Genomic DNA, 25,419 nt, shown 5'->3' with positions numbered 1-25,419 from the left:
CCGGTGCCCACCTCTCGCGGAAGGCCGCGAGCGTTCCGGTGGACACCGCGTGCTCCATCTCCAAGGACACCCTGGACCGGATGTAAGAGCGGAAGAGAGGCAGGCAGTCAGGTTGAACGACCCCCTCGACCGCCCGCTGCCTGGACCGGCTGATGGCACCCTTGGCCGTGCCCAGGAGCAGTCCTACGAGGAGGCCTTCGGACCTACCCGCTCCCCTCCGCACAGGGTGCCCAAAGATCAGGAGAGTGGGACTGAAGTGCAGCCAGAATTTCAGGAGCAGCCCCTTCAAATAGTGGAACAGGGGCTGCAACCTCGTGCATTCAATAAAAACATGGAACACGGACTCCTCCAGACCGCAGAAATTGCAGGCGGCCTGGGAGTCCGTGAACCGGCTTAAAAATTTATTGCACGGCACTGCTCCGTGCACCACCCTCCAGGCCAAGTCCCCGATGAATAGTGGGAGGACCCCTGCGTAGAGTGCCCTCCATCGGGGACCCCCGCCTCCTCCGGACGGCAAGATGGTACGCCATGGCGTGTCCGGACGGCCGGCGAGGATGGCAAAGTTGAGGGTGTGCAGGAGCAGCCCGTACAGGAAACCCCTCCGCGCGGAACTGAAAGGCACGGAGGGGATTTCCCCGAGGCGGCTCAAGTTGTGAGGCGCCGGCCCCCGAGGGAGGTTCCGGGGTTTGGCGCCGATGAGGAATTCCGTCCGGACGGGGGTCAGTTCGGACGGGATCTCCCCACGTGCTTGAGCCTCCTCGATACACCTAACGGAGTCAGGGCCCAGAGCTGTTTTTAGCGACTCGATGGCATCGGCCGCGCGGCGGACGTTGGCAGAATTTAGGCGCCGCGCCAGCGTGACTGGCGCCATCCAGCCCGCTCCTCCGCCATCGAGCAGGTCCCTGACCCTGGTCACCTCACCAGCCACAGCCCTCTCTTCCGACCGCCACATAAAACCTCGGCCGTGGAGGTACGGATTCCCGAGCAGCGGCTCCTGCAGGACGGCCGCCACTCCAGCCGGCGGAGAGCTGCGCTTGGTGGAGACTTTGTTCCAGACCCTGATGAGTTCCCTGTAAAAGACAGGCAGCTCCCGGAGGGCGGTCCTGGCACCCCCCAAGTTCACAAACAGGAGCTGCGTGTCATAATTGAGGTCGAGCTGCTGGCGGAAGAAATACCTCGCCAGAGCACACCACCTAGGAGGGGGCTCGACGTAAAGGTATCTCTGCAGGGTCTGAAGACGGAAAGTCGCGAGCTGGGCGCTGACGCACACCAACGACTGACCGCCCTCCTCAAGCGGGAGACTCAAGACCGCGGCAGAGACCCAGTGCTTCCTGTTGTTCCAGAAGAAGTCCACCAGCTTCTTCTGTATCTTGGCGACAAACGCAGGGGGAGGGGTCAAAGTGACCAGCCGGTACCACAGCATTGCGGCCACCAGCTGGTTTATGACTAGCGCTCGACCCCTGTAGGACAGCACTCGGAGCAGTCCTGTCCAGCGCCCTAGGCGAGCGGCGACCTTGGCCTCCAGCTCCTGCCAGTTCGCCGGCCAGGCTTCCTCGTCGGGGCTAAGGTAGACTCCCAGATAGAGGAGATGGGTCGTGCTCCAGGCAAAAGGCCTGAGCTCCTCCGGCAGGGAGTCCACCCGCCACTGACCCACCAGGAGTCCGGAACATTTCTCCCAGTTGATCCTGGCGGAGGACGCGGCCGAGTAAATCTCCTGGCACTCACGCATCCTCCGCAGGTCAGCGGGATCCTCTACCGCGAGGAGCACGTCATCGGCGTAAGCCGAGAGGACGACCTCCACGCCCGGCCCTTGCAGAGCCAGTCCCGTCAACCTCGTCCGCAAGAGGCGCAGGAAAGGCTCCACGCAAACGGCGTATAACTGGCCGGACATGGGGCATCCCTGGCGCACCCCTCTCCTAAAGCGAAGGGGCGCCGTCAAGGACCCGTTAACCTTAATCAGACACTCCGCGGCGGCGTACAAAAGTCGGATCCGGGCGACGAAATGCGTCCCGAACCCGAAAGCGCGCAGAGTTCCGAGCAGATAGTCGTGATCCACCCTGTCGAACGCCTTCTCTTGGTCGAGGGATAGGAAGGCGACCGACAGACCAGCCTCCTGGGAGCAATGGATGAGGTCCCGGACCAGATGGATGTTGTCGTGGATTGTCCGGCCCGGGACCGTGTATGACTGGTCGGGGTGGATCATGTGGTCCAGCACGGCACCAAGGCGAGCAGACATCGCCCTGGCGAAGATTTTGTAGTCCGTGCTGAGGAGGGAGACCGGGCGCCAGTTCTTAAGGAGGCGGAGATCGCCCTTCTTAGGCAGCAGGACGATGACTGCCCTGCGCCAAGAGAGGGGCATCTCCCCGGTCGCCAGACTTTCCCCCAGGACCCGCGCGTAGTCGCCCCCCCAGGACGTCCCAGAACGCCCTGTGGAACTCCACGGTCAGCCCGTCCAGCCCCGGGGATTTTCCCCTCGAGAGCCGGGCGAGGGCACCGGTCAGCTCCGCCAGGCTTAGCGGAGCTTCCAGATTTTCGGCGCCCTCCGGGCCGACCTTCGGCAGGTCCTCCCACAAAACTCTACGCGCTTCCTCGCTGGACGGATCCGGAGAGAACAGAGCCCCGTAATATTCACGGACCCTGTTGTTGACGCCCTCCGGATCCGAGACGAGAGAGCCGTCGTCGGCCAGCAGCGTCAAGAGCTGCTTACGGACACTCTGCCTTTTTTCCAGCGAGTAGAAGAAGGGGGAGCCGCGGTCCAGATCCCGCAGGAACCGGATCCGCGACCTCACGAACGCGCCTCGGGACCCGACGAGCTGCAGGTCCTTCAGCGCGGCCTTCTTCGCTTCGTACACCGTCCGCAGGGCCGGGTCCTGGACGACTTGACCGAGACGGGCTTCCAGGTCGAGCACCTCTTTTTCTAGGCGCCCGACTCTGACCGCCCGCCTCTTGGTCGACCCCCTCGCGTACTCTTGACAGAAGACGCGGACGTGAGCCTTGCCCACGTCCCACCATAGCCTCAAGGAGGGGAAGCCCCCCTGCTTCCTTCTCCAGTCGGACCAGAATCGACGGAACGAGTCCTGGAACCGCACGTCCTCCAGCAGCCGGTTGTTAAAGTGCCAGTACGCGGACCCCGTCCTCGCGCGGAGCGAAGCGAGCTCCGCCCACACCAGGTGGTGGTCCGAACACGGCACCGGCCGCATGGAGGCCGCCGGGACGCAGGAAACGTACGCCCGAGACACGTAAAGGCGGTCGACTCTAGACCATCCAACTCCAGGCCTCACCCAAGTAAAGGCGCTGGAGTCGGGGTGGAGATTTCGCCAGACGTCCACCAAGTCGAAGGACCCGACCAGGTCCCTCAACTTCTCCATCGCCGTCATGCACTGCGGGGCACCGGAGCGGTCCCTCGCCTCGAGGGTGCAGTTAAAATCCCCACCGAGGACAATGCAGTCGCCGACGTCGACGGAGCCAAGAAGAGCGGACACCTCTTCAAAGAAGCGCGTTTGCTGCGGGCCGGGATGAGGGGCGTACACGTTCACGAGATGGAGCGGCACGTCCCCCAGGCGAACCGTTACGTGCAGCAAGCGGCCTGGCACGGGCTCCTCGACCCCCAAGATCTCCGGCTGAAAATGCGGGCCCAGCAAGATGGCCACCCCACTTGAAATGGCGGTGAGGTGGCTCATGCGGACCTCTCCTTGCCATTCCAGGAGCCACGTGGCTTCGTCTCCCGGAACGGTGTGGGTTTCTTGCAGGAAGCACACCGCATATTTCCCCTCCCGCAGGAGCGAAAAATTGTCAAATCTACGGCGTGCCCCTCTGCCGCCGTTGATGTTGAGGCTGGCTATGGTTATCTTCATGGCAAAAGCATAGTGCAACCTCTACCTTAACCTATTGTGGGGGAGGGAGCGGAGTCTTTTGTTGAACTCCGCTCCCTCCGCAGCCCAGCGAGGAGTCCCTCGAGCTCGCGCAGCTCAAGGTGCTGCTCCTTTGTCAAAGGCCCGCCCGCGGCCAAGGTTTTAACGGCGGCGCGGACGGACCCCTTGATCAGCTCCGGCTCGGACCATTTTTCCAGGGCCAGTCGGGCTTGGTCGCGGCGACCCCGGCTCTGGGCCAAAAAGTCCCGGAGTTCCTTTGCAGGAACGAGGAGGGCCTCAGCGGCGGCCGCGAGCAGATCCACCGCCTCCCTGGCGGTGGTCTCTAGGTCTTCACCCGCGTCCCCCACCGAGTCCCCGTCCTCCTCCGGGAGGTGGCCGCCAGCAGCCGGCCCATCGACCGCACAAGGTACGGCAAATGAACCGGCCGCTCCAACCGGCCCTGGCACTGCCCCGATCCCACCCCCAGGATCGTCGGCAGAGGAGTCCCCACTGGGCTCTTTTAAAAATGGTGCTGGGTCGGGAAATGACAGCGGAAGGGGTTCCCCCTCCGCCCCAGGAACCGGAGAACAAGGAGAGACCCGGCCATAGGAAATCCCCAGGCCCTCCAAGTGCTCCAGCTCCAAAGTAAGGGGCGAGGGTGGGTGTTCCTCCCCCTCCCCGCTGCCACACCCCGGCCCAGCATCTACAGTTTGATTAAAATCAATATATTTTGTTTCTGCCGGGTCGAGCAACTCCCGGGGGAAGTTGGGTAATAGCTGGGCGGGCTCAGGTTCGGCCTTTTCGGCCTCGCCCGCCTCAGTCCCCGGGACGCCCGGCCCGGCGGCTACGCATTCCTCCGCGGTCCCCACGCCCCCCACGACAGGCAGATCTTCCACTCCATCCCCGGGAGGCAGAGGCTGGGCAGCCTCAACTGTCTCACCCTCCCCGGGGAAAGACTCCTCGCGCCTGCAGCGCAATTTGGGGGCGCTGGTGGGGGACGCGGGACACGCGGCGGGCACCGACTCCTCCGCGGAGGGATGTTGTTCCCCCTCCGCGTCATTGGGGCGGTGCCTCTTTTTGTTCCTGGGGGCGCGCGGAGTCAGGGAGACCTCCATGTCTGCCGAGGCCTCCCGCTCCGCCCCCCCCTTTTCCTTTTCTTGCCCGCGCCCGGGCCCCTCTGTGGTGTTGTTCAAGGGCTCGGGCACGGGCTCGGGGCACCCCGCGCTCGCCGGTGACGGGGTTGGGCTGAGCGCGGTGGTCAAATTATCCGGCGCACTGAGGGGACCCGCCTCTTGATGTTTTGTCTTCTTCCGCGCCTTCTTTCCGGTCGGACGCTCTCCCTCCCCCCCGACGGAGGCCCTGAAAACAAAGGCCTCCGACGATGCCCGCGCACCTACGGCTCCCGGCACGCGGACGCAACTAGGGGGAGGGGTGGCGGCGGCACCAGCCTTGGCCGCCTTCGGTGGTTTGGCGGCCTTGGAGGCGGGGCAGTTCTTACGAACATGCCCCACCTCCCTGCAGGCATGGCACCGCACGCCGTCCGACGTCCAGAAGACGCGGTAGGCAGTCCCCTCGTGCACCACATTAAAATTCCCCTCCGTCGTGTCCTCCCGCGCCAGCCGGACAAAGAGCTGGCGGCGGAAGGAGAACACGTGGCGCAGGCTGTTCTCCCTGAGGCCGAGCGGTATGGGGTTGATCCCCGACCTTACCTCCCCCAGTTGGTGTAGGTGAGGGAGGAGGAGCTCAGCGGGAACAAAGGGCGGGACGTTTGAAATGATGACCCTCTGCGCGGTGGCCTCGAGAGGGTCCACCGGCAGGAACGTCCCGCCCACCGTGAGCCCCTTTTCAAGGGCCAGGGACACCGCCCGCTCCGACCCCAGGAAGAACACGGCCTTCCCAGACATCTTGGAGGCTGCGACAATGGCCGAGGGGCCGACTACCCCAGCCATCGCCCGCACGCACTCCTCGATGGTCATTGTGGGGTGAGTGTAGCTCCTGACCCCGTGTTTTTTGGTAATGAGTCTGAAAGGTGGCAGGGCAGCGGGTGGCGCAGGAGGGGCCGTGGAAGCGGTTGCCACCTGCGCATACGTCCTTGCTGGCCCTGCCACCGGCGTGGATGGGGTCGCCATCACGGGGTCCCTTTAAGGGCTACACCCACCCCAAAGTCACAGGCCTTAATGGTCTTTTAATGGCCTCGTATGTTAACTGAGCAGAGGAGCCCTTAACGAGGCACCTCTCCCCTCGTTGACAATTGGGGAGAGGCCTTGCTCCCTCTGCTCAGTTGTCTTAATTGTTTTTTTTTTTAAATTTGGAAGGAAAGGGTTCTCAGAGAGAGAGGGGAGAAACAGAGTAGCAGAGAAAAGAGAGAGGGGGGTGGGAAGGGGGGGGGGCTGCGAGGGCAGGTCTCTCCTCGCAGCTGTGGGTGGGTGCACTCCCCAGATGGCAAAACACAAAAGTCTTTGAGGTGGTCTTCAGGTGGGGGGAGAAGATGTCTTCACCTGGGGTAGCTGGAGCCACCAGGCACTCCTAACGATCTTTAATTGGGTGATTAATGAAAATCTTCAGCCTGGTAGCTCCAGCTATCCCAGGCTAGGCAATTGGGGGTGGGGGGGGTTTCAATTGTGGGGGGGGCCTAGTTGTAAGCAAGGCCCCCACACACACTACCACACACACACACACACCCCCCGCGATGTTCCGGCCCTCAGTGGTCTTCTTTCCTCCCCCCACCGATACAACAAAGTCTGTTTGGGGAAATGCACCCACACCCACCTGTAGAAATGTTGAGTCTCCCTCCTTCCACACTGGATGTTGTTTGTCTTTTCCCCCTCTCTCCAACTCTTTGCAGAATGGTAAAGTTGATGAAAGATTTCTGCTTTCTCCTCCTCTCCCTCTGGATAAAAGTTGTAGTGAAGCCCCTTCCTTCCTTCTCCTCCTGGGCTGGTCTCAGGGCTCTACAGGCAGGAGCTCAAGTTGCTTGCAGCTTCCCTCACTGCTCACAGCTCCAACTGAGCAGGACACGCCTCTACTGCTCCACGATTGGTCCTTGTGCATGAAACTCTTTTAGAGTCTACCTGCGAAAACATAAACATTAAACTGTGCCACCCGACCTGGGTGACACTCCAGACATTTACAAGGCCCATTTTTTTTTTCCCCCCTTTTTTGTGTTTTTTTTTTTTGTTTTTTCTTTTTTTTTTTGTTTTTTTTTTTTGGGCACTAAAATCACAATTTTTCCCCAGTGCCCCCTATAAAAGGGAAGGGGACACTAAAAGCACCGGCAATTAAAACAAATTAACTTTAAAACGTAAAATCAAATTAAAATTTGGTTGCCGGGGCGTGATGATACACTCCAGTCCCTCCGGTGCCCACCTCTCGCGGAAGGCCGCGAGCGTACCGGTGGACACCGCGTGCTCCATCTCCAAGGACACCCTGGACCGGATGTAAGAGCGGAAGAGAGGCAGGCAGTCAGGTTGAACGACCCCCTCGACCGCCCGCTGCCTGGACCGGCTGATGGCACCCTTGGCCGTGCCCAGGAGCAGTCCTACGAGGAGGCCTTCGGACCTACCCGCTCCCCTCCGCACAGGGTGCCCAAAGATCAGGAGAGTGGGACTGAAGTGCAGCCAGAATTTCAGGAGCAGCCCCTTCAAATAATGGAACAGGGGCTGCAACCTTGTGCACTCAATAAAAACATGGAACACGGACTCCTCCAGACCGCAGAAATTGCAGGCGGCCTGGGAGTCCGTGAACCGGCTTAAAAATTTGTTGCACGGCACTGCTCCGTGCACCACCCTCCAGGCCAAGTCCCCGATGAATAGTGGGAGGACCCCTGCGTAGAGTGCCCTCCATCGGGGACCCCCGCCTCCTCCGGACGGCAAGATGGTGCGCCATGGCGTGTCCGGACGGCCGGCGAGGATGGCAAAGTTGAGGGTGTGCAGGAGCAGCCCGTACAGGAAACCCCTCCGCGCGGAACTGAAAGGCACGGAGGGGATTTCCCCGAGGCGGCTCAAGTTGTGAGGCGCCGGCCCCCGAGGGAGGTTCCGGGGTTTGGCGCCGATGAGGAATTCCGTCCGGACGGGGGTCAGTTCGGACGGGATCTCCCCACGTGCTTGAGCCTCCTCGATACACCTAACGGAGTCAGGGCCCAGAGCTGTTTTTAGCGACTCGATGGCATCGGCCGCGCGGCGGACGTTGGCAGAATTTAGGCGCCGCGCCAGCGTGACTGGCGCCATCCAGCCCGCTCCTCCGCCATCGAGCAGGTCCCTGACCCTGGTCACCTCACCAGCCACAGCCCTCTCTTCCGACCGCCACATGAAGCCTCGGCCGTGGAGGTACGGATTCCCGAGCAGCGGCTCCTGCAGGACGGCCGCCACTCCAGCCGGCGGAGAGCTGCGCTTGGTGGAGACTTTGTTCCAGACCCTGATGAGTTCCCTGTAAAAGACAGGCAGCTCCCGGAGGGCGGTCCTGGCACCCCCCAAGTTCACAAACAGGAGCTGCGTGTCATAATTGAGGTCGAGCTGCTGGCGGAAGAAATACCTCGCCAGAGCACACCACCTAGGAGGGGGCTCGACGTAAAGGTATCTCTGCAGGGTCTGAAGACGGAAAGTCGCGAGCTGGGCGCTGACGCACACCAACGACTGACCGCCCTCCTCAAGCGGGAGACTCAAGACCGCGACAGAGACCCAGTGCTTCCTGTTGTTCCAGAAGAAGTCCACCAGCTTCTTCTGTATCTTGGCGACAAACGCAGGGGGAGGGGTCAAAGTGACCAGCCGGTACCACAGCATTGCGGCCACCAGCTGGTTTATGACTAGCGCTCGACCCCTGTAGGACAGCACTCGGAGCAGTCCTGTCCAGCGCCCTAGGCGAGCGGCGACCTTGGCCTCCAGCTCCTGCCAGTTCGCCGGCCAGGCTTCCTCGTCGGGGCTAAGGTAGACTCCCAGATAGAGGAGATGGGTCGTGCTCCAGGCAAAAGGCCTGAGCTCCTCCGGCAGGGAGTCCACCCGCCACTGACCCACCAGGAGTCCGGAACATTTCTCCCAGTTGATCCTGGCGGAGGACGCGGCCGAGTAAATCTCCTGGCACTCACGCATCCTCCGCAGGTCAGCGGGATCCTCTACCGCGAGGAGCACGTCATCGGCGTAAGCCGAGAGGACGACCTCCACGCCCGGCCCTTGCAGAGCCAGTCCCGTCAACCTCGTCCGCAAGAGGCGCAGGAAAGGCTCCACGCAAACGGCGTATAACTGGCCGGACATGGGGCATCCCTGGCGCACCCCTCTCCTAAAGCGAAGGGGCGCCGTCAAGGACCCGTTAACCTTAATCAGACACTCCGCGGCGGCGTACAAAAGTCGGATCCGGGCGACGAAATGCGTCCCGAACCCGAAAGCGCGCAGAGTTCCGAGCAGATAGTCGTGATCCACCCTGTCGAACGCCTTCTCTTGGTCGAGGGATAGGAAGGCGACCGACAGACCAGCCTCCTGGGAGCAATGGATGAGGTCCCGGACCAGATGGATGTTGTCGTGGATTGTCCGGCCCGGGACCGTGTATGACTGGTCGGGGTGGATCATGTGGTCCAGCACGGCACCAAGGCGAGCAGACATCGCCCTGGCGAAGATTTTGTAGTCCGTGCTGAGGAGGGAGACCGGGCGCCAGTTCTTAAGGAGGCGGAGATCGCCCTTCTTAGGCAGCAGGACGATGACTGCCCTGCGCCAAGAGAGGGGCATCTCCCCGGTCGCCAGACTTTCCCCCAGGACCCGCGCGTAGTCGCTCCCCAGGACGTCCCAGAACGCCCTGTGGAACTCCACGGTCAGCCCGTCCAGCCCCGGGGATTTTCCCCTCGAGAGCCGGGCGAGGGCACCGGTCAGCTCCGCCAGGCTTAGCGGAGCTTCCAGATTTTCGGCGCCCTCCGGGCTGACCTTCGGCAGGTCCTCCCACAAAACTCTACGCGCTTCCTCGCTGGACGGATCCGGAGAGAACAGAGCCCCGTAATATTCACGGACCCTGTTGTTGACGCCCTCCGGATCCGAGACGAGAGAGCCGTCGTCGGCCAGCAGCGTCAAGAGCTGCTTACGGACACTCTGCCTTTTTTCCAGCGAGTAGAAGAAGGGGGAGCCGCGGTCCAGATCCCGCAGGAACCGGATCCGCGACCTCACGAACGCGCCTCGGGACCCGACGAGCTGCAGGTCCTTCAGCGCGGCCTTCTTCGCTTCGTACACCGTCCGCAGGGCCGGGTCCTGGACGACTTGACCGAGACGGGCTTCCAGGTCGAGCACCTCTTTTTCTAGGCGCCCGACTCTGGCCGCCCGCCTCTTGGTCGACCCCCTCGCGTACTCTTGACAGAAGACGCGGACGTGAGCCTTGCCCACGTCCCACCATAGCCTCAAGGAGGGGAAGCCCCCCTGCTTCCTTCTCCAGTCGGACCAGAATCGACGGAACGAGTCCTGGAACCGCACGTCCTCCAGCAGCCGGTTGTTAAAGTGCCAGTACGCGGACCCCGTCCTCGCGCGGAGCGAAGCGAGCTCCGCCCACACCAGGTGGTGGTCCGAACACGGCACCGGCCGCATGGAGGCCGCCGGGACGCAGGAAACGTACGCCCGAGACACGTAAAGGCGGTCGACTCTAGACCATCCAACTCCAGGCCTCACCCAAGTAAAGGCGCTGGAGTCGGGGTGGAGATTTCGCCAGACGTCCACCAAGTCGAAGGACCCGACCAGGTCCCTCAACTTCTCCATCGCCGTCATGCACTGCGGGGCACCGGAGCGGTCCCTCGCCTCGAGGGTGCAGTTAAAATCCCCACCGAGGACAATGCAGTCGCCGACGTCGACGGAGCCAAGAAGAGCGGACACCTCTTCAAAGAAGCGCGTTTGCTGCGGGCCGGGATGAGGGGCGTACACGTTCACGAGATGGAGCGGCACGTCCCCCAGGCGAACCGTTACGTGCAGCAAGCGGCCTGGCACGGGCTCCTCGACCCCCAAGATCTCCGGCTGAAAATGCGGGCCCAGCAAGATGGCCACCCCACTTGAAATGGCGGTGAGGTGGCTCATGCGGACCTCTCCTTGCCATTCCAGGAGCCACGTGGCTTCGTCTCCCGGAACGGTGTGGGTTTCTTGCAGGAAGCACACCGCATATTTCCCCTCCCGCAGGAGCGAAAAATTGTCAAATCTACGGCGTGCCCCTCTGCCGCCGTTGATGTTGAGGCTGGCTATGGTTATCTTCATGGCAAAAGCATAGTGCAACCTCTACCTTAACCTATTGTGGGGGAGGGAGCGGAGTCTTTTGTTGAACTCCGCTCCCTCCGCAGCCCAGCGAGGAGTCCCTCGAGCTCGCGCAGCTCAAGGTGCTGCTCCTTTGTCAAAGGCCCGCCCGCGGCCAAGGTTTTAACGGCGGCGCGGACGGACCCCTTGATCAGCTCCGGCTCGGACCATTTTTCCAGGGCCAGTCGGGCTTGGTCGCGGCGACCCCGGCTCTGGGCCAAAAAGTCCCGGAGTTCCTTTGCAGGAACGAGGAGGGCCTCAGCGGCGGCCGCGAGCAGATCCACCGCCTCCCTGGCGGTGGTCTCTAGGTCTTCACCCGCGTCCCCCACCGAGTCCCCGTCCTCCTCCGGGAGGTGGCCGCCAGCAGCCGGCCCATCGACCGCACAAGGTACGGCAAATGAACCGGCCGCTCCAACCGGCCCTGGCACTGCCCCGATCCCACCCCCAGGATCGTCGGCAGAGGAGTCCCCACTGGGCTCTTTTAAAAATGGTGCTGGGTCGGGAAATGACAGCGGAAGGGGTTCCCCCTCCGCCCCAGGAACCGGAGAACAAGGAGAGACCCGGCCATAGGAAATCCCCAGGCCCTCCAAGTGCTCCAGCTCCAAAGTAAGGGGCGAGGGTGGGTGTTCCTCCCCCTCCCCGCTGCCACACCCCGGCCCAGCATCTACAGTTTGATTAAAATCAATATATTTTGTTTCTGCCGGGTCGAGCAACTCCCGGGGGAAGTTGGGTAATAGCTGGGCGGGCTCAGGTTCGGCCTTTTCGGCCTCGCCCGCCTCAGTCCCCGGGACGCCCGGCCCGGCGGCTACGCATTCCTCCGCGGTCCCCACGCCCCCCACGACAGGCAGATCTTCCACTCCATCCCCGGGAGGCAGAGGCTGGGCAGCCTCAACTGTCTCACCCTCCCCGGGGAAAGACTCCTCGCGCCTGCAGCGCAATTTGGGGGCGCTGGTGGGGGACGCGGGACACGCGGCGGGCACCGACTCCTCCGCGGAGGGATGTTGTTCCCCCTCCGCGTCATTGGGGCGGTGCCTCTTTTTGTTCCTGGGGGCGCGCGGAGTCAGGGAGACCTCCATGTCTGCCGAGGCCTCCCGCTCCGCCCCCCCCTTTTCCTTTTCTTGCCCGCGCCCGGGCCCCTCTGTGGTGTTGTTCAAGGGCTCGGGCACGGGCTCGGGGCACCCCGCGCTCGCCGGTGACGGGGTTGGGCTGAGCGCGGTGGTCAAATTATCCGGCGCACTGAGGGGACCCGCCTCTTGATGTTTTGTCTTCTTCCGCGCCTTCTTTCCGGTCGGACGCTCTCCCTCCCCCCCGACGGAGGCCCTGAAAACAAAGGCCTCCGACGATGCCCGCGCACCTACGGCTCCCGGCACGCGGACGCAACTAGGGGGAGGGGTGGCGGCGGCACCAGCCTTGGCCGCCTTCGGTGGTTTGGCGGCCTTGGAGGCGGGGCAGTTCTTACGAACATGCCCCACCTCCCTGCAGGCATGGCACCGCACGCCGTCCGACGTCCAGAAGACGCGGTAGGCAGTCCCCTCGTGCACCACATTAAAATTCCCCTCCGTCGTGTCCTCCCGCGCCAGCCGGACAAAGAGCTGGCGGCGGAAGGAGAACACGTGGCGCAGGCTGTTCTCCCTGAGGCCGAGCGGTATGGGGTTGATCCCCGACCTTACCTCCCCCAGTTGGTGTAGGTGAGGGAGGAGGAGCTCAGCGGGAACAAAGGGCGGGACGTTTGAAATGATGACCCTCTGCGCGGTGGCCTCGAGAGGGTCCACCGGCAGGAACGTCCCGCCCACCGTGAGCCCCTTTTCAAGGGCCAGGGACACCGCCCGCTCCGACCCCAGGAAGAACACGGCCTTCCCAGACATCTTGGAGGCTGCGACAATGGCCGAGGGGCCGACTACCCCAGCCATCGCCCGCACGCACTCCTCGATGGTCATTGTGGGGTGAGTGTAGCTCCTGACCCCGTGTTTTTTGGTAATGAGTCTGAAAGGTGGCAGGGCAGCGGGTGGCGCAGGAGGGGCCGTGGAAGCGGTTGCCACCTGCGCATACGTCCTTGCTGGCCCTGCCACCGGCGTGGATGGGGTCGCCATCACGGGGTCCCTTTAAGGGCTACACCCACCCCAAAGTCACAGGCCTTAATGGTCTTTTAATGGCCTCGTATGTTAACTGAGCAGAGGAGCCCTTAACGAGGCACCTCTCCCCTCGTTGACAATTGGGGAGAGGCCTTGCTCCCTCTGCTCAGTTGTCTTAATTGTTTTTTTTTTTAAATTTGGAAGGAAAGGGTTCTCAGAGAGAGAGGGGAGAAACAGAGTAGCAGAGAAAAGAGAGAGGGGGGTGGGAAGGGGGGGGGGCTGCGAGGGCAGGTCTCTCCTCGCAGCTGTGGGTGGGTGCACTCCCCAGATGGCAAAACACAAAAGTCTTTGAGGTGGTCTTCAGGTGGGGGGAGAAGATGTCTTCACCTGGGGTAGCTGGAGCCACCAGGCACTCCTAACGATCTTTAATTGGGTGATTAATGAAAATCTTCAGCCTGGTAGCTCCAGCTATCCCAGGCTAGGCAATTGGGGGTGGGGGGGGTTTCAATTGTGGGGGGGGCCTAGTTGTAAGCAAGGCCCCCACACACACTACCACACACACACACACACCCCCCGCGATGTTCCGGCCCTCAGTGGTCTTCTTTCCTCCCCCCACCGATACAACAAAGTCTGTTTGGGGAAATGCACCCACACCCACCTGTAGAAATGTTGAGTCTCCCTCCTTCCACACTGGATGTTGTTTGTCTTTTCCCCCTCTCTCCAACTCTTTGCAGAATGGTAAAGTTGATGAAAGATTTCTGCTTTCTCCTCCTCTCCCTCTGGATAAAAGTTGTAGTGAAGCCCCTTCCTTCCTTCTCCTCCTGGGCTGGTCTCAGGGCTCTACAGGCAGGAGCTCAAGTTGCTTGCAGCTTCCCTCACTGCTCACAGCTCCAACTGAGCAGGACACGCCTCTACTGCTCCACGATTGGTCCTTGTGCATGAATGACAGAAGGATAGTTTGCAGGTGAAGCAAGTGATCAGGAAGGCGAATGGAATGTTGCCCTTCATTGCGAGAGGGATGGAGTACAAAAGCAGGGAGGTCCTGCTGCAACTGTATAGGGTATTGGTAAGGCGGCACCTGGAGTACTGCGTGCAGTTTTGGTCACCTTACTTAAGGAAGGATATACTGGCTTTGGAGGGGATACAGAGACGATTCACTAGGCTGATTCCGGAGATGAGGGGGTTACCTTATGATGATAGATTGAGTAGACTGGGTCTTTACTCGTTGGAGTTCAGAAGGATGAGGGGTGATCTTATAGAAACATTTAAAATCATGAAGGGAATAGACAAGATAGAGGCAGAGAGGTTGTTTCCACTGGTAGGGGAGACTAGAACTAGGGGGCACAGCCTCAAAATACGGGGGAGCCAATTTAAAACCGAGTTGAGAAGGAATTTCTTCTCCCAGAGGGTTGTGAATCTGTGGAATTCTCTGCCCAAGGAAGCAGTTGAGGCTAGCTCATTGAATGTATTCAAGTCACAGATCGATAGATTTTTAACCAATAAGGGAATTAAGGGTTACGGGGAGAGGGCGGGTAAGTGGAGCTGAGTCCATGGCCAGATCAGCCATGATCTTATTGAATGGCGGAGCAGGCTCGAGGGGCTAGATGGCCTACTCCTGTTCCTAATTCTTATGTTCTTATGTTCTCTGAACTGCCCACAAAGCAAGTAAAACCGCTTCTCCCATGGGGTGTAAGTTCTCCTCCTCTTCAGTCTGTCATTTCTTTGATTGGGCACATAATGCTCTTCAATATTCCTTCTCCCATCTCTAGCCTGCAGCATGTGAGTAGTCATCAATACAGGCTGAGAAATTACAGGCCGCATTACAATTACTATTACTATTATACCTATTCTTCACAAACAATAAATTTTCCCACTAAAACTCATAAAATGAATTCAATTTGTTTGTAGGCATGCCTGTTCACTGTGTGATGTCTGTAACACTGTCATGCAACATTGAATGTATCCTTGTACTGTTCACAGCTTACCGGTACACTAGAGGGTGCTGTTGCTGGAGATCCAGGGGTTGTCTGCACACGGCAGGCAACCCAGTATAAAAAGGAACACACAGCTTGTTGTTAGCACTCAGGAGCTGCTAATAAAGGACTGCAGGTTTGCACAGTTAAAGCACCATACCCTGCCTTGTGGAGTCATTACTAAAGGTGCCTACATACACCACAACTGGCGACGGGAATACGGGATCACGAACTACACGCTCAACATGTCTAACCTCAGCAACTTTCAGCATTTTACAGAGGGGGAAGATTGGGATGCTTTTGTGGAAAGATTGAAACACTTATTTATAGCCGACCTGGACAGGGACACACCGGCCACACTACCGAACAAACGCTGGGCCATCCTGGTTAGCAGTTGTGGGCCCACCATCTACGGTCTCGTCAGGGACTTACTAGCCCTGGAGAAGACCACCACCAAGAGCTATGAGGAACTTGTAACACTCATACAAGAACAACTAAAACCGAAAGAAAGCATCCTCACAGCCAGGCAACGGTTCTACACTTACCGGCGACCTGAGGGCCAAGAAATTGCCAAGTATGCTGCACACTTAAGAAGACTAGCTGCACCGTGTGAGTTTGGCGACCACCTTAATGAAGCACTAAGGGACATATTTGTCATCGGAATCGGCCACGAAGGCCTCCTACACAAATTGCTCTCGGCTGACATCACGGTCACCCTGCAGAAAGCAATTCAAGTGAGCCAGGCCTACATGGTTTCGGCCAGCGACTCCAGGTGAATACTGACCCAGGACTCTAAACCAGCGTGAGCAGTGCACCGCATGGACACTTCTAAAGGCAGAAATTCTGCCTCGAGTCCCACAACCCTGAGTCCGCCACATGGGGCAAACCGGATGGCCCCGTGCTGACATTGTGGAGGAAACCACATGGCCCACCAGTGCCGCTACAAAGACTATGTTTACAAAGGCTGCAAAGAAAAAGGGCACCTTCAGAGAATTAGCAGAAAAGGCTGTACTCACTGTGTCTCTGATGAGTTGGCTAATCAACGGGGTTCCGGCACAGATGAAAATGAAGCTGCTCTAACCCTGGGAAAAGAGTATGGAATCTTTACCTGCTCTAATGGAAGTTCTCCGTGGATGATGGAAGTGGACATCAAAGGGTCCCAGTCTCCATGGAGATCGACACAGGGCTGAGCCAGTCTGTGATGAGCCAAAAGAGCTTTGAAAAAATTTGGAGGAATCCTGCCACTCGACCAAAACTGTCTTCTGTCCAGGCAAAGCTGCTCACCTATACCAAAGGTAAAATCCAAATCATTGGCAGTGTAGACGTCCAGGTCTCCCAGGGGTGCGTGTTGAACAAACTCCCCCTGTGGATTGTAGCTGTCGACGGTCCCACGCTGCTGGGCAGGAATTGGATGAACCGGGTCCACATCAGGCGAAGTGGTGCTGTAGAAGAAAAGAGCACCACAGCCTGCCTGCCGCAAGACCACAGAATGACTGCAGCACAACCAGCATGTGGAAGAAAAGAGCACCACAGCCTGCCTGCAATAAGACCATAAAATGACTGCAGCACCACAAGAACGTGGAAAAAAAGAGCACCACAAAATGGCTGCAGCTCACTAAGCAGCAGCAGACCTGCATTCAAAATGCGAGTCAACATGGAGGAGCATCATGTGACTTCGAGCGGCCAATCGGATTTAAAAGCTCCCTTAAAGGAGACCGGTAACCAAAAAAAATTAAAGTGGAAGTTCCAACTATTTGAGTACACGGACTTTAAAGCTAAAGATGCAATTAAAGGGTGCAAGTATGAAAATGTATACAATGTAACCATGGATTGTGAAATGCCTAATGTAACCATGTCTGTTTAAACCAGGACACCCAAAAGTGATGCAAGTGCTAGAGTGTATAATGCAGGCTCAACTATGTGTGATCAGAGCCAAGGTGTCATGTATACCAGTAGGACACTGCCAAAGGTCGTTGGATCCTACAGGGACCATGTTAATGCCAATGGAATCCCGCTGTGGGAGACCCCCAGGTCCAGCAGGCTACCTGATCATGTAGCCTGGACCCTTGGAACGAATGTGATGCCCCTTGCAGGACACACACACAGGCAGTGGGAGCAGACCCACTACAGGGACAATGGTCAATGGGCAGCCCAGCCACCACCAATGGCAACCGGCACCAGACCAGCCCAACAGCCCCTGACCACCAGGGCCAACACCAGAAGCATGAGGCCAATACCCTCCAGCTTCCCTGGCAAACCGTGGGATGACCTGATCCTCATCCCCATTGGTGGGCAAGGAGCCCACCCAGTCTTGTTGCCCTGCCCACCACCCCACAACTACCCACATCACAGTGTATACAAACCATCCACTGCTGCCATGGCTACTTCCCCGAGGAATCCCACAACAGTGACACCCACTTGGTTTGTGTGTGAGGAAGGGGAAACATATGAGGCCAGCCTCAAGGACAGGGGTCACACCTGGCAACCACACAACCCTCACCACAACCTCCCATCGCCCACCACTGATCACTTCCCCTGGTCATGACAATAAGGATATGAAAAATGCTCAGGGGGGAGTATTGTTGTGTAGGCATGCCTGTTCACTGTGTGATGTCTGTAACACTGTCATGCAACATTGAATGTACCTTTGTACTATACACACCTTACCGATACACTAGAGGGTGCTGTTGCTGGAGACCCAGGGGTTGCCTGCACACAGCAGGTAACCCAATATAAAAAGGAACACACAGTTTGTTGTCAGCACTCAGGAGCTGCTAATAAAGGACTGCAGGTCTGCATATTTAACGCACCATATCCTGCCTCGTGGAGTCATTACTAAAGGTGCCTACATACACCACACAATTCGTCCACAATACGATAAGATGTTTCTTCAGATTATAAAATCACCTTAAAAGAACTCACAGATTAAATCAAAACTCCCCAGAACTTGAAGCAGCCTCTTACATGAAAAGTCCTCTGATTTACAAAATGGTGTCCATACCGCTGGGTTAAGGTCAGGTGAGTGCAGCTTTTTTTCAGCATTTTTTTTGGAGCGAGCGATCTTTTCGGCGATATATGGGCGATATGCCGAAAGTAACGCTCGGCGATATTATGGGTGGTTTCTGAGTGTTAGTTTCATTTTAAAACTGTATTCTGAGCCTTAATGGCAAAAAAATATGGGTGGGCAGTTTAATTAATTCTCGGCATTAACTTGATGCCGAAACTAACGCTGGCAATAAATGGGCGATAAATGAGTGATAAATGGACGTTAGTTTCCATTTTGGGGGGAAATGGCCGATAAATGGGCATTATTCTTCATCTCAGCATTTAAATCGGTGGTAAGTGGGCGGTCGCAAAGCAAAACTGATGGAAAGTGTAGCCCGAAGCGCGAGGGGCCAAAGGTGGGTATATGAATTAGATCGCAGATCAGCCATGATCTCAGTAAATGGCAGAACGGACTTGAGGGGATGAATGGCCTACTTTTATTCCTGTGTTCCTATGTTCCCTTGGCTGTATCCCTGACTCTTGGTGTCATGTTAATTTACATAATTATTGTGGGTGCCATGTTTATTTATCTCTCCGTGTGACTGCCTGCCTAGGGCATGCATGAGGTGAGAGGGAAAGGCCTTATTGCTTTGCAGCAGCCTGTTGTGAAATGTTTGTTATTGTAAAGTTTCAAATTGTGCCGATTTCCACTTTGATTAAGGCTGTCAATTGTAGTACATTCATTTAAACTTTAATACATCACAAGGACTGCACTAGCGTTCTTAGTGCTTCGTATCGGTAGGACACAAATGATGGGAAATATGTCATAAGATCAAAAAAGATAGGAGCAGGAGTAGGCAATACGGCCCTTCAGCTTGCTCCACCATTCAATAAGATTATGGCTGACTTCTACCTCGAATCCAGCTTCCTGCACTATCCCCATATCCCTTGATTCCCTTAGTATCTCAAAATCTATCAATCTCAGGCTTGAATATAGTCAACGACTCAGCATCCACAGCCCTTTGGGGTAGAGAATTCTAAAGATTCACAATCCTTTGGGTGAAGAAATTTCTCTTCATCTCAGTCCTAAATGGCCGACCCCTTAATTGAGACTAAATGGCCAGAAATTCATGTACTCACCACCATTCCATAGTGCCATGAATTGGCAATAAAATGGCAGCAGCCTCTTTTGCATCAGCTGAGGACGGGACCTAGGGCCACCACCATTTTCATCTCCCCCTTCCGCTACCTGTAACTGGCAGCGCCCTGTAAAAAAAAATGGCGCCCTGGTGACGTCAGTAGCTGTGCAATATCGACTTATCACCAACGTGAACTTCAACCCCAGCACTGAATTCAGCGCAGGGTCCCAAACACACCAGGTTAACCTGCCATGCAGGCAGGCTGACAGTGGCTGACAGGGACGATATCTGCAGCTCTTAAAGGGACACGCACATCATTTAGATAAGCATTTGGACTGTTTTTTTTTATTTTATTGAAGTGGTGGCTTGTTGCAATAGATGTGAAAGTTTTTTTTAAGTGTGTAGGGAGTGCTGCTGGATGCTTACAAGGGCTCAGATGGTAAATGAAGGCCTTTGAGAAGACAGAACATGCTATGAAAACTCAGCAGCTCATGCAACATCCGTGGAGAGACAAACAGAGTTCACATCTCAGGTCAACACGCTGTCTCAAAACACTATTAGATTTGTAAAACACGAATTCTCTGTCTTAAACCGTGTTGACTCCGCCCAACCATATTATGATTTTCTATGTGACCTGTTACCACATCCCTAATAATAGAATCTAGCATTTCCCCGACTACTGATGTCAGGCTAACTGGCCTTTATTTCTCTGTTTTCTTTCTACCTCCTTTCTTCAATAATGGGGTTACATTTGCTCCCTTCCAATCTGCAGGAACATTCCAAAACCTAGGGAATTGTGGAAAATCAAAACCAATGTATCCACTGTCTCTGTAGTCACCTTGTTTAAAACCATAGGTTGTAGGCCATCAGGTCCAGGGGATTTGTCGGCTTTTAGTCCCATTAATTTCGCCAGTACTATTTCTTTATGAATACTAATTTCTTTAAGTTCCTCATTCTCAATAGATTCTTGGTTCCCCAATTTTTCTGGAATGTTTTTTGTGTATTCTACCATGAAGACAGATTTAAAGTATTTGTTTTATGTCTCTGCCATTTCCTTATTCTCCATTATAATTTATCCTGTCTCTGCCTGTAAGGGACCCACATTTACTTCCGATAATATGTTCCTTTTTAAATACCTACAGAAGCTCTTATAATCTGTTTTTATGTCTCTTGCTAGTTTGCTCTCGTATTCAATTTGCTCTCTCTTTATCAATTTCTTGGATATTCTTTGCTGAATTCTAAAATCCTCAAAATCTCACTGTTACTATTCTTTTTGGCAACATTATAAGCCTCTTTCTTTAATCTAATACTGTATTTAACTTACCTTGTTCGCCAGGGTTGGACCACTTTTCCTTTGGAGTTTCTATTCCTTGAGGGAATGTATATTGGTTGAGAATTATGAATTATTTCCTTAAATGTTTGCCATTGCTAATCTACTGCCGTACCTTTTATTCTAGGTTCACAATCTACCTTAGCCAACTTGCCTCTCATGCCTACATAGTTTGCTTTGTTCAGATTTAAGACCCTAGTTTCATATTAAACTAAATCATTCTCAAACTCGTTTTAAAGTTAAATCAAATCATGATCTCTATTCCCCAGAGGCTCCTTTACTACAAGGTTAGTAATTAACCCTGTCTCATTGCACAATACTAGACTTAAAATAACCTGTACCCTAGTTGGTTCCTCGACATACTGATCTGGAAAACTATCTTTAATGCATTCCATGAGCTCGTCCTTCACACTATGACTGCAAATTTGCATTTGCTCAGTCGATAAGATTAATGTTCCCCATGATTACTATATTACTGTTGTTGCATGAACCTCTAATTTCCTGATAAATGCTGTGGCCAACATTGCAACTACAACTATTGTTGGGGTAAAAAGAAGACTTCTCCTCTTCAAGGTGGACTCTCTGATAAGGAATCGACACCCGCCCATTAATGCGACCACGGAATCACTCAAACGAAACCTCAGTTCAACTAGTCTTTATTCAAGCATGCAGGGGAAGAGTTCATGAATGAACCTTCTAAGAATAGAGGTTTCTACGTCGACAGTTATACATTTTCTGAGGTGTCATAAAAAACCACCGATTGGCCTACTGCTTATCAGCGAAGTTACATTGATTTGTTGATGCTTATCAGACTGGCTCTGAGTGGCTCTCCCAACCTTTCCATCTTCCATCATCTGTCAGTCTTATGGAATGTGTTTGTTCAGTGGTGTCAACTTTGCCTCAGTTCCTCATGACATGTTGATTAACCTTGTTTCCCAGCGTGATGCCTCCTTATCCCTCTCCCAAGAAATCTAGTCAAAACTAGCAGTTAATACTATCCCGTTCCCATGCTGCTATAATCTATGGTACCAAACAGCTTACTCTCTACTGCCCTTGGTAAGTGTTATTCTGTACTGAATGTGTTGTTTCCATCTTCTATCAGTCTGTGCTAGGGTTCAACGCATTGTTGGTTATTTATGATGATTCATTTACAAGCAAGCTTTGCTTTTTAGCTGTTCCCCATTTTAGAAACATAGTAACATAGAAAATAGGTGAAGGAGCAGGCCATTCAGCCCTTCGAGCCTGCACCACCATTCAATATGATCATGGCTGATCATACAACTTCAGTACCCCACTCCCACTTTCTCTCCATACCCTCTGATCCCCTTAGCCATAAGGGCCACATCTAACTCCCTCTTGAATATATCCAACAAACTGGCATCAACAACTTTCTATGGTAGAGAATTCCACAGGTTCATCACTCTCTGGGTGAAAGAAGTTTCTCCTCGTCTCGGTCCTATATGGCTTACCCCTTATCCTTAGACTGTGACTCCTGGTTCTGGACTTCCCCAACATCGGGAACATTCTTCCTGCATCTAACCTGTCCAGTCCCGTCATAATTTTATATGTTTCTATGAGATTCCCTCTCATTCTTCTAAATTCCAGTGAGTATAAGCCTGGCCGATCCAGTCTTTCTTCATATGTCAGTCCTGCCATCCCGGAAATCAGTCTGGTGAACCTTCGCTGCACTCCCTCAATAGTAAACATGTCCTTCCTCAGATTACGAGACCAAAACTGCACTCAATACTCAAGGTGTAGTCTCACTGCAGTAAGACCTCCCAACTCCTATACTCAAATCCTTTCGCTATGAAGGCCAGCATGCCATTTGCTCTCTTTACTGTCTGCTGTATCTGAATGCCTACCTTCAGTGACTGATGTACCATGACACCCAGGTCTCTTTGCACCTCCCTTTTTACTAATCTGTCACAATTCAGATAATAATCTGCCTTCCTGTTTTTGCCACCAAAGTGGTTAACCTCACACTTATCCACATTATACTGCATCTGCCATGCATTTGCCCATTCTCCTAACCTATCCAAGTCAGCCTGCAGCCTCTTAGCATCCTCCTCACAGCTCACACTGCCATCCAGCTTAGTGTCATCTGCAAACTTGAATTCCTTAATCTAAATCATTAATATATATTGTAAATAGCTGGGGTCCCAGCACTGAACCTTACAGTACACCACTAGTCATTCTCTGCCATTTTGAAAAGGTCCCGTTTATTCCCACTCTTTGCTTCCTGTCTGCCAACCAGTTCTCTATCCACATCAATACATTATCCCCAATACCATGTGCCTTAATTTTGCACACTAATCTCTTGTGTGGGACCTTGTCAAAAGCCTTTTGAAAGTCCAAATACATCATATCCACTGGTTCTCCCTTATCTATTCTACTAGTTACATCCTCAAAAAACTCTAGAAGTTTTGTCAAGCATGATTTCCCTTTCATAAATCCATGCTGATTGGACCGATCCTGTCACTGTTTTCCAAATGCTCTATTACATTTTTAATAATTGATTCCAGCATTTTCCCCACTACCGATGTCAGGCTAACCGGTCTATAATTCCCTGTTTTCTCTCTCCCTCCTTTTTTAAAAAGTGGGGTTACATTAGCTGCGCTCCAATCCATAGGTATGGATCCAGAGTCCATGGAATTTTGGAAAATGACCATCAATGCATCTACTATTTCTAGGGCCACTTCCTTAAGTACTCTGGGATGCAGACTATCAGGGCCTGGGGATTTATCGGCCTTCAGTCCCATCAGTTTCCCTAACACCATTTCCTGACTAATAAGGATTTCCTTCAGTTCCTCCTTCTCGCTAGACCCTCAGTCCCCTAGTATTTTCAGGAGGTTATTCGTGTCTTCCTTAATGAAGACAGAACCAAAGATTTTGTTCAATTGGTCTGCCATTTCCTTGTTCCCCATTATGAATTCACCTGATTTTGACTGCAAGGGGCCTACATTAGTCTTCACTAATCTTTTTCTCTTCACATATCTATAGAAGCTTTACCATTCAGATTTTATGTTCCCTGCAACCTTACTCTCATACTCTATTTTCCCCTTCCTAATTAGATCCTTAGTCCTCCTCTGCTGCATTCTAAATTTCTCTCAGTCCTCAGCTTTGCTGCTTTTTCTGGCCAATTTATATTCCTCTTCCTTGGATTTAATACTGTCCCTAATTTCCCTTGATAGCCACGGTTGAGCCACCTTTCCTGTTTTATTTTTACACCAGACAGGGATGTACAATAGTTGTGATTCATCCATGTGATCTTAAAATGTCTGCCACTGCCTATCCACCATCAGTGCTTTAAGTATCATTCGCCAGTCTATCCTAGCCAAATCACGTCTCATACCATCGAAGTTTCCATTCTTTAAGTTCAAGACCCTAGTCTCTGAGTTAACTGTGTCACTCTCCATCTTAATGAAGAATTCTACCATATTATGGTCACTCTTCCCACAAGGGGCCATGCACGACCAGATTGCTAATAAATCCTCTCTCGTTACACAAGACCCATTCTTGGATGGCCTGCTCTCTAGTTGGTTCCTCGACATATTGGTCTAGAAAACCATCCCTTATACACTCCAGGAAATCCTCCTCCACAGTATTGCTACCAGTTTGGTTAGCCTAATCAATATGTAGATTAAAGTCACCCATGATAACTGCTGTAACCTTATTGCACGCATCCCTAATTTCCTGTTTGATGCCATCCCCAACCTCCCTACTACTGTTTGTTGGTCTGTACCTTTGGTGTTTCACAGCTCTACCCAGATAGATTCCACATCATCCATGCTAATGTCCTTCCTTACTATCGCGTTAATCTCCTCTTTAACCATTAACGCTACCCCACCTCCTTTTCCTTCCTGTCTATCCTTCCTGAATATTGAATACCTCTGGATGTTGAGTTCCCAGCCTTGGTCACCCTGGAGCCATGTCTCCGTAATCCCAATTACATCATATCCGTTAACAGCTATCTGCGTCCACCTTATTACGAATTCTCCTCGCATTGAGACTCAGCGCCTTCAGGCTTGTTTTTTTAACACACTTTGTCCTTTTAGATTTACATTGTAATGTGGTCCTTTTTGATTTTTGCCCTTGATTTCTCTGCCCTCCACTCTTGTTTTCTCCTTCCTACCTTTTGCTTCTGCCCTCTTTTTACTTCCCTCTGCCTCCCTGCATAGGTTCCCATCCCCCTGCCGTATTAGTTTAACCCCTCCCCAACAGCACGAGCAAACACTCCACCTAGAACATAGGTTCCGGTCCTGCCCAGGTGCAGACCGTCCGGTTAGAAACATAGAAACATAGAAAATAGGTGCAGGAGTAGGCCATTCGGCCCTTCTAGCCTGCACCGCCATTCAATGAGTTCATGGCTGAACATTCAACTTCAGTACCCCATTCCTGCTTTCTCGCCATACCCCTTGATCCCCCTAGTAGTAAGGACCTCATCTAACTCCTTTTTGAATATATTTAGTGAATTGGCCTCAACAACTTTCTGTGGTAGAGAATTCCACAGGTTCACCACTCTCTGGGTGAAGATGTTCCTCCGCATCTCGGTCCTAAATGGCTTACCCCTTATCCTTAGACTGTGACCTCTGGTTCTGGACTTCCCCAACATTGGGAACATTCTTCCTGCATCTAACCTGTCTAACCCCGTCAGAATTTTAAATGTTTCTATGAGGTCCCCTCTCATTCTTCTGAACTCCAGTGAATACAAGCCCAGTTGATCCAGTCTTTCTTGATAGGTCAGTCCCGCCATCCCGGGAATCAGTCTGGTGAACCTTCGCTGCACTCCCTCAATAGCAAGAATGTCCTTCCTCAGGTTAGGAGA

The 25,419-nt window shown here is 54.3% G+C and overlaps 1 long non-coding RNA gene across 1 annotated transcript in view; it reads right to left on the bottom strand.

Moving 5' to 3' along the window:
- The window catches only part of LOC139241659 (uncharacterized), a 237,629-nt gene extending 220,899 nt beyond the window's left edge, over positions 1-16,730 (bottom strand). The window contains exon 1 of the long non-coding RNA XR_011588952.1: positions 16,249-16,730. This is a non-coding gene — a long non-coding RNA (uncharacterized lncRNA). The remainder of the gene's footprint in view (positions 1-16,248) is intronic.
- Positions 16,731-25,419: the final 8,689 nt, after the last annotated feature.

Source organism: Pristiophorus japonicus, chromosome 1 (assembly GCF_044704955.1).
Source record: "Pristiophorus japonicus isolate sPriJap1 chromosome 1, sPriJap1.hap1, whole genome shotgun sequence".
NCBI classification, from domain to species: domain Eukaryota; kingdom Metazoa; phylum Chordata; class Chondrichthyes; family Pristiophoridae; genus Pristiophorus; species Pristiophorus japonicus.
Note: the sequence above shows the minus strand (reverse complement) of the source record. Positions and strands in the feature narration are given on the sequence as shown.